General features: G+C 43.7%; 1 pseudogene; it reads right to left on the bottom strand.

Annotated features, from left to right (window-relative positions):
- Window positions 1-5,360: 5,360 nt before the first annotated feature.
- LOC120294891 lies at window positions 5,361-8,837 on the bottom strand (annotated as a pseudogene).
- Between the last annotated feature and the right edge of the window lie 3,106 nt (window positions 8,838-11,943).

The raw sequence follows: 11,943 nt of genomic DNA, 5'->3' as shown, positions 1-11,943 counted from the left end.
TTTCTTCGAGTTCAATTTTATTTGATTTTTATTCGAGTCGGATCCAGATGAATAAATAATTGTGTTTTTTCTAATTCAATTTTTTCCGAAAAGGGGGCGAGTCGATTATCAAATTGTTAAGAATAGACAAATGATAAAAGAGTGCAAGCTTGATCCCACTATCTTCATAAGACTAGACCAATATTATCAACCGAAAATCAAAACAATATTTCTTCGGATGGACTTTGACAACCAACAAGGTATCATGGTAGAGAAGGGAAGTAAAAACAACAACACGGCACAAAACTGACAAAGATCTGAATTTCAGAAGCAAATGGGAACTCTGTCATAATTACTAAAGGGTGACTAGAAAACGTATGCAACAAATCAGTGTGGCCAACATACTTTCATGAACCATGCTTCTCTAGCTACTAAATAAGAACAAGTACAATACTCTTCAAGAAGGCGAGTTAACATTCACATGTAAAAAAGATGTGCGAGTCTAGCCAGAAATGAACGCGATTCGATTAGAAGAGATCTGTGCTCTTGCAGACTGGGAGTTGAGTCGGTTCAAGTGATTAAATTGGTTCAGTCGCTACCGCCTAGAGTCAGATTGGCCACCAAACTCTGTTTTCCCTGATATCCTCCGAGGACCTCTCCTCCACAGCAGCAAGAACCTGGGGATTCTGACCGTGCCAGGCACGATTGTCCGGCTCTGGAAAACGATTGTGTGTTTGATTTGGCGCCCGGTGGGGGAAGACTACATTGTCATATAATCACTCAAATCACTTCAGCTGAAGTAACCCTCAACACAAAATTTAGAATTTTCTAGCATGAATCCATCGAGACACCATTCGGAGACTCCTTGGAATGCAATTGACACAATATAATCATCACTCGGTCACTTAAGCTAAAGGCTAAAGCAACACCGAAGAGATGCCATTCAGTCGGAACCACGTAGGAAAATGTCGTTTTGGGTTGGCCCGCGCAGAAGCCCCAGAATTGAAAGGTGTAAACATATCTTTCTTTTAGAAGCCTGCTTCTACAAACTAGGGCTAAACCTTCTTCCTTGCAATTCACCCTACAAGTCTTGAGTATTACTTATTGTCTTTCAGTGATAGAGTGTGAGTTTAACAAAGAAAACGATGAAAAGAATAAACGTGAAAATGAGTACAACAACAGAGAAGAAGAAAATGACCCTCTTCCTGATACTTGAGTAGTGCCAAGGAGAATGTCCTTGAGTCCATTTGAGTGACTGCTAAGCGTTCAGAGAGAGAGAGAGAGAGAGAGAGAGAGAGAGGGACCCCGCTCGTCAGAAATGTGAAAGGCCTTCTCCTTTTTCTTTTCTTCTCCCTTCACTTTCTCTCACTTTATTTTCTTCTTCTTCCTTCACGGAACAATCACCGGAGGCGGCTTTCTTCTCTCACTTTCTTGTTCTTGTTCTTCTTCTTCCTTCACTACGCCCTCCATTTAGTTTGCGACCCTCTCCCAGGCGGCTGCTTCAGTGTCGCTGGACCTCGTCTATCGCTCACATGGTCGAGACACTCTCAGAGGAAGAGCTCCCACCTGTTCTAGCGGACGCTGCATCGCTCCGGCCTCACGGTGAGAGCCGACGTACATCCTCATCTTCCCACATCACCACAACCATCACCATACATTATCCATCAGCTAAAGAAACACCTCATTTAACCAAGAACAAAGTGGAAAAGGTATTTTACATTGAAATGCCTAGCTGCAAGCGACAATAGGCATAACTAGCTTATTGTGCTTCCTCAGTACTATAAGCAAAGAGCCAATAAAATTTAATTAAGCAGGAGAAATATATTGACAAGATCATCCAACTTAAATACACAAATCTAGCTAGCTTCAACCATTAATGCCCATAGTCAAGACATTAGCTCATTCGACCATCAAGAGGTACAAACAAGGTTATGAGTTTGAAAACCAAATTCCTTCAAATTCAGAAATTAAACAATGTTGAAGAGCATGATAATATTGCATGCATAATCTTAAGATCAAGGACTTCACTCAATGCGAATTAAGCTCAGTTATTGTCCATACAACAGTTCGATTCTACATGACTTCATCACTCATTTAATATTCCCGTTGCCGAAAGACCAAAGTGACAAAACAAGTTGGAAATTTCCTCTTCTCACAACAAAATCTATCTTTAGCACAAACCAATTGAAAGATCTAACCATCTTTTCAATGCGAGTGCACTCCAAACTGAAGATACGTTAAAAACTTCATAATCTTCAGATAATAAATTAATCAGATCGCAAGAGTTTCATGAACCCGCGAGGGAACATGCGAGATACCTCATCTTACCAATTTCTATGGTCTTCCTTCGGATTGCCTTCACACTCTAGTTATCTAAAACAGTGATTAAATACAACTAAATGTGCGAAAAGAAGATTTACTCTTGCCATATGCTGTCACAAGAAAGAAAACAATAAGCAACCTCATCACTAGCTCACAACATCAATGGTGTTAAGAGAAAGCAAAAGCGGGGACAACATAGAAACCTACATTGAAGTTTTTGGACATGACAGATTTCTATATTCATAATTTCCTTTTTAGAGAACCATCTTTAGAGCACAATCTTTTATATATTTGTGCAAAACCCAGCTAAAAGCCAATCTGTTGTTCTTCCCCTCACCCTAGAATACACGATTGACTTGTGCAGATCCCGCATTGAAGCAAGGGCTAATGCAATCTCTAGTCACATGAACAAATGCCATAGAACATTACTAACACATCAGCCATCACCATCAACAATAACCATCACCGTAACCTCTATGCTAACAGACCAAACCAATTGCTCAAAATCTTTGTAATTCCATTTCGAGAGAGGGGAGGGAAGGGGGGGGGGGGACCGTGCTGAAGCCACTAGGAAAGGATTGACACCTTGAACAAGGAAGTCCTCGACGATGCGGTGAAAGATGGTGCCGTCGTAGTAACATTCGAGGCGTAGAGCTTAAAGAAGTTCATTACGGCCTTGGGCGCTTCTTTTGGCCGAGCTTGATGTCGAGTGGGCATGCGTCGCGTTTAGCACTAACATACACAAATGACTTCTTCTTTTATCCAATTTCTACAGGACTCCGGGTGCAGTTGATCTCGATGAAGACAAATCTCTGATTTCAGAGTTTCCTCCCCGACTGCAATGTTCCAAGGCTCATAAGTTGCCGAGGCTGAGAGATATGGTGTGGCCACAGTAGACGCCGCTAGGGTTCTCAAGAGACTGGCACGAGCATGCGTGGGGGAGAGAGAGAGAGGAGTCTGATGAATTGTGGCAGCCGATGAGGCTCCGGAGGCAACGGTGGAGGTGAAGGGGGCTCGGGACCGAGCAGCTGCGACCAAGCGAGGGTCATGGGGGAGGCGACGTGCCAGAGGCAGATCTTAGCAGCACCTGCGACCGACGAGGGCCTTGGGAGAGGCGGAGGCGAGCGATCAGGCGTGCGGGAGAATGAGAGAGAATGTGTCTTTGTCTTTTCTTCTCAACTCAATGAAGGAGAAGGCAAAAGAAATGTTTGCAAATTGAAAAGAGGAGAGAGATTTTTAAGCGGCAAGAGCATTAAATGTTGCTTTTGCCGAGGCTTTTTTTCAATGACGTAAGAGAGAGAAAAAGAAAGCCTCACATTTTAGACTTTTTCATTTTCCAGCCGTCCAAGTCAGTGAACACGTGTCGACATTTCAGTGGAACCATCTAGGCTCGTGCGTGCCACGTAGGACGATGACGTGGTGATTGCTAACCACTGAATATTTTCTCCTCTTCCTGATACTTGAGTAGTGCCAAGGAGAATGTCCATTTGAGTGACTGCTAAGCGTTCAGAGAGAGAGAGAGAGAGAGAGAGAGAGAGAGAGAGGGACCCCGCTCGTCAGAAATGTGAAAGGCCTTCTCCTTTTTCTTTCTTCTCCCTTCACTTTCTCTCACTTTATTTTCTTCTTCTTCCTTCACGGAACAATCACCGGAGGCGGCTTTCTTCTCTCACTTTCTTGTTCTTGTTCTTCTTCTTCCTTCACTACGCCCTCCATTTAGTTTGCGACCCTCTCCCAGGCGGCTGCTTCAGTGTCGCTGGACCTCGTCTATCGCTCACATGGTCGAGACACTCTCAGAGGAAGAGCTCCCACCTGTTCTAGCGGACGCTGCATCGCTCCGGCCTCACGGTGAGAGCCGACGTACATCCTCATCTTCCCCTCGTGCGCGTCAGCCTCGAGATTTTACCTGCACTGAAGAGAATTGGAGGAATTGTGTTGTATTGCTTTCCTTTGTGTACATGTACAGAAGGCTATTTATAATACATAAAAGAAAGACAAAAATAGGAAAAAGAAAATATACACAAGACAACGTTTTCCTTGGATGAAGCAGCGAGCACCGGACGCAGCAAAGCAAAGGAGCAGCTGATGATGAAGTAGACACAAGCCAGAGCCACAACAGATTCGGAATTACTGCCAATCCAAAACCTACCATTGAGGGCGAAGAAGATGGAGCCTTGAAGAAGAGAAAAGAGGAGAAAAACAAAACAAAAATAGTGTGCCTTGGCCAAAATGCAGTGTCACCGGCAGGAAAATTTAAGCGGCGATGTCTGAGCTGCAGAATCATGTAAGTTCGGACTAAATTACGAGAGACCACTTGTACTAATCAGACGCTTTCCCCTCGACTTACCTCGTTCCATCTCCCTTGTTAGATGTTAATCGTTCTCCATTTACATATATAAACGTGATTTGCTTGTCACTCACAATGGCTTCCTAACTCACCGTCCAACAAAGGAAAAAAAAAATCGGCTTCCTACCTCGGGAAGTTTCGTGTTTTACCTTCTGTTATGAGATGATTCGCTGAGGCGGTGTCTTTATGAAACCGAGTTAGGTAAATAATTGGCTTGATTGCATACAAGGGCAAACGCGAATTTTCCTCGGGAACTCCTCTTTGGTCGGTCAACAGCAGGCGCAAACTAGTTGCAAATGGAAAGCCAGAACAGAGCTTTCGAGAGAGAAAGATCAATTCATTGCCGAAGCACCTCGCCTCTGCTTTCCTCAGATGCGGGTCATAGGTTCATATGGCAATTCAAAGCCATACTTATTTTCGATAGATTTAGCGCATTTTCTTTTAACTCATTGTAACTGCGTAAGCAAGCATTGGAACAGATGGAGGGAGACCTATCATAGTGACCGTAATTCGTTGTAACCATGCAAGCAACTAGCAGTTCATCTCCAATTACTGTTTGTGCTGAAACTCAACTCTGTCTTTTCGTACGGTGTTTAGTGGTTTGTTTTGATAGGTGACGGTGATGAAAGTTCCTAAAATTATAGTATGATTGCCCATAGCTCGGCGAAATTGATGATTGAAGATGCATTATCAAATTGGTGAACGAATATCTTTTTTTGATCAACCACAAAATAATTAAAAATAATTAAAATCCAAATATCCAAACTGACCCAAACCGTCGCAATATATACACGCCCATGTCCAAATGTTTGGGTTCGGTTCAGATATTACGAAAACCTAAATTGAACTGCACAGGTTTTTTTTCTTTTTTTTCGTCAGAACTGCACAGCTGACACTCCTAATATATACATGTAATTTGGTTTTCGCTGGGGAAGGATTCGATGCGGTGAGCATGTGGCGGTTGGTTAGGGGGCACCAACCTCAGACTAATACCTATGATGTTCTGGCAGCGGCGTCGCCGGATCTCAGTTGCTCAGAAGCCGTATCAGTGTCTCCGCCTGTCCACATTTCCACAACCATTCAACACGATCAGGACGCAATTAAAGCCTAATTAACCAAAATTAACCTACGAAAAATCAACGAAGTCGTTTTATAAAGCAGAAGATGATCTACCCCGAAAAGGAAAAAGAAAAAAAATTAAAAACGACCACGACCACGACGACCACGACGTTCGCCGTCGCTATTCTGAAAAAGAAACAAATCCTATTTTCCTCAAAACATGCCTGCCACGTCATTCGCCGTGACTCGCCGACCCGAAGCGGAGCTCGCCGCTCGCCACCCAACACAGAGTCAATCTCGTGTCTTACCTTTTGCTTTCCGCGGTTGGTGCCGGACTGCGACAGGGCCACGAGCGGCGGAATCGCCCCTTCCTCAGCCACCATGGTCCGGTACGCGCTGTCCTGGCAGAGCTGCAACAGCACCACCACAGCGATCTCCTTCTGCCTCTGCGTCCCCTCCTCCACCATCTTCACCAGCACCGGTATCCCCCCCTCCTTCACCAACTTAGCCCTCCCATCCGCCGCCCACATCAGCGTGATCACCATTTCCGCCGCCGCCTTGTCCACCATGCTTGACCCCAGGTCCGACATCAGCTCCACCAGCGGCCTCATCGCCCCCGCCTGAACCACCATCGTCTGGTACTCGACGCCGTCCTTGCAGAGCTGCAACAGCACCTCCACCGCAAATCGCTTCTGCCTCTGCGTCCCCACCTCCGCTATCTTCACCAGCACCGGTACTCCCCCTCCTTCACCAGCGTAGCCCCCGCCCCCGCCGCCCTCATCAGCGTGATCACCATGCCCGCTGCCATGTCCACCATGCTCGACCCCAAGTCCGCCATCATCTCCACCAGCGGCCGCATCGCCCCCGCCTGCACCGCCCTGACCTTGTTCTCCTCCACGAAGCATAGCGAGTAGAGCGCGGCCGACGCGTCCTTCTTCCCCTGCGACCCCCGGCTTCCCAGGAGGTTCACCAGTAGCGGGATCGCCCCCGACCGCCCGATCGCCACCTTGTTCTCCTCAATCTGCGAGAGGCGGAGCAGCGTGCACGCCGCGTTCTCCCTCGCGGTCGTCGTCCCCGTCCTCAGGGCCTTCACCAGCGACTCTATCGCCCCGGACGCCGCAATCAGTTCCTTGTTCTCGTCACAGATCGAGAGGTTGTGAATCGCCGTGACGCCATACTCTTGTGCCTGAGCAGACAAGAAAGTGTTTTTATGCAACTGTTAATTACAGTTATATCCGACTGTTACCATTTCCATGGAATTTCAAAAATTATGCTTCGCCGGTTGGCGACAACGAATAACCAATCCACAAAATTCTTTCTCGTAGTTACCTGAGGATCGGAGGACGAGATGAGAGTGATGAGAGGCTTGATCGCACCGGCCTGGGCAATGCGGACGCGGTTCTCGGGCTTGTTCTTGGTGAGGAGCCTGATCTCGAGGGCAGCCTGCTTCTGCTCGTCGAGGCAGCAGGAGTCGAGGTCACGGACGAGCTGGCGGATGAGGTCGTCAGAGGCGCAGGCCCTGTCATTGGAACTGGGGTCACAAGCATCTTGCGTGATCCAATACTGAACTTCCGTTCCAGGGAGAAGGAAAGGAATACCGACGCCGCTAGCATTGACGGGTTTACCGTCTCCAGTTAACCTAGATTCATTTTCCAAGAGGGAACCCCCGGTGATAAAAAGTCCATCAGCTGGCACTTGATCCCCAATGTTAAGATGGACAATATCGCCTGGACGAAGATCACGTGTAGGTAGTTTTTGTCCAATACCATTTCTGGTCACCGGAACTGCAATTTTTTCCTGCTGTGCACGCAAATCCTTAGACTGCAAAGGTTGCTTACAATCACTGTTGGCACAAGCAGATACCACAAGCAGAATGCTAGCCCCAATTACAAGGCCCTCGAGGGCACACTTTGACCAGCGTTCGATCATTATACCAACAATGAAAGAGACAACGGCACAAACTGCAAATTTACTCCGAGGAACCAAGTACGTCATGCCTTGGAGAGCTTCCAAAATAAAGAACCAGATTCCACGGGATGGGCTCTCCGCAGATGTCGGGATCTTGTCTGTAATACCTTCAACTCTTCCATGACTTGTTAGTTTTTTCTCATCTTGGCCCTCAACAATGGACTCCGATTCATCTGCAGCCTTCACATCTTCTGGTACTCTGTAATCACTCGGTCCTGCGGTCGTGCGATGCGCAGCGTGGCCCTCTGATCGCTTGGATAGATTAAGCATGAATGCGAACCTCCGTTTCCAATTCTTCCCCAACGAGCGCAATCTTCTCCCTCGCTGGGGTGCCTCCTCTGACGAGTTCTTCGCCTTCACCACTCCGAAATTCTCGTTCAAATGGTTATGTCTCCTACCCCTCTCCTCACTCCTACTCAGCTATAAATTAGCAACTTCTATGTACACAGAAGAAGCCCCAACCCGACCTAATCTCAAGCGCGAATCCAAAGCTTGGAGGATCGGCTAACATGAGTAGATCCTGAGGTTCCTAGCGTACTACCAGATCGGATGTGGGGAAATGTTCTTAAAAGCTATGATCTGATCAGTGAATCAAGCAGGAAACCAAAGCTGAACGGGGAAGATTCAAAAGATGAGGAAAGAACTAACCGAAACGACCTTTATTCAAAAAACGAGGTCTTGTGGTATCCGCGAACAGCACGACGATCTAGCAGGAAACCAAAGCTGACCGGGGAAGATTCGAAAAATGAGGTCTTGTGGTATCCGCGAAGAGCACGACGATCTAGCAAGCAACAAAAATGCGACTGCAATGGAAGTGCGACTAAATGGACGAGGAAGACGAGGACGATGGTGGGTGAGGAGCAAAATTTCGACTTGTCATTGACCCTCTCTCTTTGTAGACCCTATGACGCTCTCTCTCCTCCGCGCATGGGCTCCCTCTCGGCAATCTCAAGGGTCTCGGGCTCAAAACCAAGGTCAGTGGGATCGTATGGACGACTTGACCTTGGTGGAATTTGGACGGCGGGTGGAGTAGGAAGACTTCGCCGACATGGGGTCTCCAAAGAGAAGAGAGAGAGAAAGGAAGAGGGGGAGCATGGGATGGGAAAAGAGGGACACCTTTTTTGAAAAACGTTGGATTAAGGGAGAGAGAGAGAGGGGGGAGGGATCCGACGTTGTTGGGTGGTCGTTGCTTTCGTTTCCTCGACATAAAAGGATTCTCCTTGGCCGACCCTTTCTCGGTTGGTTCATCCCCCTTTTCTTTCTCCTTTATCTAAAATAATAGGATTATAGAAGTAAGCGGTGGACCATACGAGCATCATACGAAATCCTTTACGCACCACAGGATATTCTGGGACCTTCCCTACAACCCTAGAAACTTAAATATCTTTCTTTTGCTTTGTCTTCCGGTTCTCCAATTAATTATATTTCGGCTAGCTTTTGCTTATCTTGATCAGTCCACGTTCCCGAGCACTCTTAAGGATGTGCATCCTAGAAGTTCGATTTCTTCGATTGTTTGAACACGACAGAGCTAGTACGCTTTGGATTTGATTTTCTTTGGTTTTTATTTAGGTCGGGGATCCAGATGAATAAATAACTCTGTTTCTTTCCAATTCAATTTATTCCGATTATGGGTCGAGTCGATTATCAAATTGTTAAGAATAGACAAATGATAAAATAATGATGATGGGTGTGAATGGCAATCCACAAACACGCACGCACGGAGGAGCAAAAATTGCTCACACGCGATATTCTAAAGAAAAATCTCTCAATGCATTTTGTAAAATAATGATGAAGGCTTCACTACATGAGAGGTAAAGCAATATTTATAACTAAAGAAAACCCTAAACATAAAAACCAGGAATAAAATAAATATGACATCCTAATAAGACGATCTTAACCCAAATTCGTAATTTTTAAATCAAAATACAATAATATCTTTAATAAAATCCTAAAGATGAGAAAATATATAAAAGAAAAATCTCATTCACAATTATTAAGAATGCATTTGGTTTAGCATTCCCAATGGGCTTTCGGCCTCCGAAAACCCCTTGGAGGCCGAAAGTCCTTTAGAGAAATATTTGACTGATTGATAACTATTTTGAAATAACTTTCAAGTAAAAATCCGTATTTAAAAGGTTAAAAACCCAATGGTAGTAGGGATAAGCATTAAGCTTTCAACATTTGACCAAATGTTATAACTCAATTTTTTTCTTTCAAAACTACCCTCGCCCATTCTTCAATTTTTGATTTTGCCATCGTTATTATTTTTTTAAATGCTAAAAAAATCAATATATATAAATATATATAAATGCTAAAAATCAAATATTTATAAATGCTAAAAAAATCAAATATATACATTTTTTTTTAAAAAGACGAACCCTTCACCAATTCATCAAAGGGCTACAGCCGCCAAGCCAAATTTGGCGCTAACGACCATTGGTCAAGGCAAGCCGAGGTCAAGTGACCTCAAGCGAGGGTCACGAAACCCAGCAAAGAAGGGCTATCGAGGTCGCATCACCTTAGGCAACCTAAGCAGCATGACTTAGGCGATTGCCACATGGGTCTTGCGGCCTCAGGTGAAGATTGTCTGAGGCTATGAGATCTAGGTGGCGATCACTTACGTCGTCGCCAAGGGTCGCTGGAGGTTGGGCGACCTCGGGCAACCCTCGCCAAGGTTGTGCATCCATCGCCAAACGTCACCCGTCAATCACAATTGATAGCAGTCGTAGCCCTTCACCATACCGGCAAAAGGTTTAGTCCATTTTTTAAATATAAATATATATATATATATATTTGATTTTTTTAACATTATTGTCAAAAATTATATTTGAAAAGTTGCATATATTTTTTTCAATTTTAAACAAATAAAAATTAAAAACTAATATTATCAACCAAATAGCTTTTTAAATGTGTTTTATACTAAACGGTATTTATCTCAAAATTGCTTCTCAAAGCATAATTTACTAAACAGCTTTTGCATTTATCTAAAACTCTTTAGGTTAAACTGTTTTATATTTTTCTAATGGGCTTTTAGAATGCTGAATTAAATGCATTCTAATTGATCCTGTGTCAATTAGGGTTGAGTGGTATCGATTTCCAAGTATCTTATCTTTGTGAGGTACTTTATGGGCGTCAAAGTAGTCGAGCATCTGTGTTCGCCTCTGGATTTTCGAGAAAATAAAAATCAAATCAAAGTAAGCCATTCGAATAACAAAAGCTATTCCATTGCACAAATCAATCCATAGATATCTTTCTAATATATGCCAATTCCAATTGCAAAGTGGGAATGAGTTTGCTTTGGTTCGAATTGGGGGTGAGGCTCTGCCAACTCAGGAAAGCCTTGCTTGACTTTAAAGCCCATTTTGGCCCAAATCCAAAAACCTTTGTACAAACTATGGAGGGCCTCATGTGTGTTTACAATGCTATTTTCAATATTAAAAAGTATCCCGCACTAATTCTTTACGGAGCCTATACACTCTTCATGTGTGTGTATATATATATATATATATATATGTATGGTCTCCACCCAACTACAAAGTTGGAATTCCTAACATTTAAAAGCAAAATAAATTATTTGTCAATTTAGATGTATATAGGATGTGCATATAAGATGGGCCGCACAAACTAAATTTCCAAAAATCGTGCACATACATATAGTTTAACTCCATATGAAACCTAGGATTTTAGTGCTCACATGGCTTCAATTGGTCATGAATCTTATTTTTCATTATACAAGAGTTCATTAAACTGTTCATATGTATTTTATGAAGATATCGTCTAAAAAGTTAAAACCTATTATACGGTAGTCAATTCAATCCTAAATTTTTTAATCATACCAATTTAGTTCTAAACACTTTGACGATTTGTTAATTTAATGCTAAACCTTTTAATGATTTGCCCATTTAATCCTTCCAGCTTAATTCAGGTGAAGTATTCAAAACTTCCGCTTTGACCGATCCTTGCGGATATATTTAAAATGTCTTGTCCAAATTCATCATATGAAATTCCATCTAAATGATGACACAATAGAAAACACTACAATTAAATTCTTTGTTATTTTAAGTAAAGGACATTATGATTCAAATAGGACGTGTACCAATATTCAAATCAACCAATTTGATCATTGAGCCAGCTCCTTAGAAGTCCGAAGCGCAGGATTTGGAACGCCATCAGTTGTTTTTCATAGAAAGATAGGCATTACCTGAAGATTAGAATGTTTCATTTTTATGGCTTTTGGTTCAATTTGAGAGAAGGCAAATTGAATAATAAAC

Source organism: Eucalyptus grandis, chromosome 6 (genome assembly GCF_016545825.1).
Source record: "Eucalyptus grandis isolate ANBG69807.140 chromosome 6, ASM1654582v1, whole genome shotgun sequence".
In the NCBI taxonomy this organism is placed as follows: domain Eukaryota; kingdom Viridiplantae; phylum Streptophyta; class Magnoliopsida; order Myrtales; family Myrtaceae; genus Eucalyptus; species Eucalyptus grandis.
Note: the sequence above shows the minus strand (reverse complement) of the source record. Positions and strands in the feature narration are given on the sequence as shown.